This window comes from Silene latifolia, chromosome 7, assembly GCF_048544455.1.
Source record: "Silene latifolia isolate original U9 population chromosome 7, ASM4854445v1, whole genome shotgun sequence".
Classification (NCBI taxonomy): domain Eukaryota; kingdom Viridiplantae; phylum Streptophyta; class Magnoliopsida; order Caryophyllales; family Caryophyllaceae; genus Silene; species Silene latifolia.
Genome location: NC_133532.1, coordinates 62,554,466 through 62,556,196, shown reverse-complemented (window position 1 = coordinate 62,556,196; position 1,731 = coordinate 62,554,466). Strand labels below are relative to the sequence as shown.

Here is a 1,731-nt window from a genome sequence, read left to right as displayed (position 1 = left end):
GAGTGCACGCTTCTATGTCATCCTTTAATCTGGCTAAAATTAATCCTAGATCGAAAGATTGGACTAAATAGGCCTGCTATGAACAGTAGACTACCCTAATGAGAATGAAAGTTAAGTTAGTGGTAATTTAGGATAGAAAGTGGACCGAAAGGACCTTTCAACATCCGTCTCGCATATAATTCGTCTGAATCATTTATAGCTGAGTCACTAGACTACCGTAGTGAACCGAATTCCCGACATGTCCCTTCTCTCTTGATAGTTCAATCTTTTTTCCTTGCTTTTACTGCTCTTTACTTTATTTCTCTTTCTTTTAAATCTCGTAGTTTAGCAACCAATTCAACAATCCCCATTTGTTACCTTAAGATTAGAATTAGGCAACTGATAATTGCACCGCCTCCCTGTGGATTCAATACTCGACTGCCTCTACTACATTTTAGTTGAGACCGTTAGGTTTTATCTTTGACAGGGTACACGATAGTCGTGTCAAATTTTGGCGCCGTTGCCGGGGAGGCAATTGTTTAAATTATTAGTTGTTTTATTTTTAGTCTTTCTTTTAGTTTAAGGGGCATCCGTTCCTTAAACTATTCTTATATTCTATTTGTAGTTTCTTCTTATGCGCAGGTCACAGGGTGGTGAACTACTACCGATCAATCCTGAGATTGAGAAGACTTTGCGTGAGTTGAGGCGATCATCTAGGATATTACCGACAGAGGAAGAGCTGAGTACTCTGTCTAGTTACTACGAGAACGCTCTGTTTGAGGAGGATCCACCTTCATCTCCTATTTCTACTTCATCAGCTGAGACCGTCACTTCTCCGGACTTTCTAGAAATGGCCGAAGAAGCAACTATTGCCAGTCACTCTGAGCCGACAACTGCGAATCTCTATAAGGGATTTACATTACCAGGGGAGGCGAGAAAATTCGAGCCGAAGCCGTCCTACATCAATTTGGTTGAGAGAAACCAATTCGGGGGAGCTGCAAATGAAGATGCAGCCAAGCATGTGGAGACTTTCATTGATTATTGCTGTTCCATACCCCCACCAACTGGCGTGACCCCGGATCAGATAAAAGAAACCATGTTTATTTTCTCACTCCGCGATGCTGCAAGGGAGTGGTATAGGGATCCGGACCGAGTGCTCATGGGATAATCGATCGGAATTCACGGCTTTAGCATTTTACAAGAAGTACTTCTCTGCCTCGAAGACTAATGCCATTAGAGCTCAGATCACGAGCTTTAAACAGGGCCCTGATGAGAACTTTCATGAGGCATGGGTCCGTTTCAAGAAGTTGGTGCGAACCATTCCGCACCATGGGTTCGAAAAATGGAGTCTATGCAATCAGTTCTACAATGGGCTGTATGACGATCAGAGGGCTATCTTGATCTTGCCAAAGTGGCCGATTTTGAGAATATGGGAGAGACTAAGGGGTGGAAGATCATTGATGACTTAGCCACCCATAAAGCTGAGTATGGGAATTCCAGAGGGAATCAAAGGAGGAGTGCTGAATCTCCTTCTGTAGCTGCACTTGAAGCTCTCACTGCGAGATTTGATAAGTACGAATTGGGAGGAGCTTCAGAAGGAGGGATTTATCATGTCAATGTTGTGTCAGACGGTCCTTTCGTCTGCAAAAGATGTGGAGGAGAGGGACATGTTTCAGATCATTGTCCTAACTCCTATGAGTCTTGTGCTGCCTTTCAACATTACAAGCAGACAAACACTTATTACGAGCCGAA

General features: G+C 43.4%; 1 non-coding gene across 1 annotated transcript; it reads right to left on the bottom strand.

Annotated features, from left to right (window-relative positions):
• Positions 1 to 1,208: 1,208 nt before the first annotated feature.
• Positions 1,209 to 1,315, bottom strand: LOC141593320 (small nucleolar RNA R71). Its single transcript, XR_012521412.1, has one exon. It is a non-coding gene; the product is annotated as a small nucleolar RNA R71 (small nucleolar RNA).
• Positions 1,316 to 1,731: the final 416 nt, after the last annotated feature.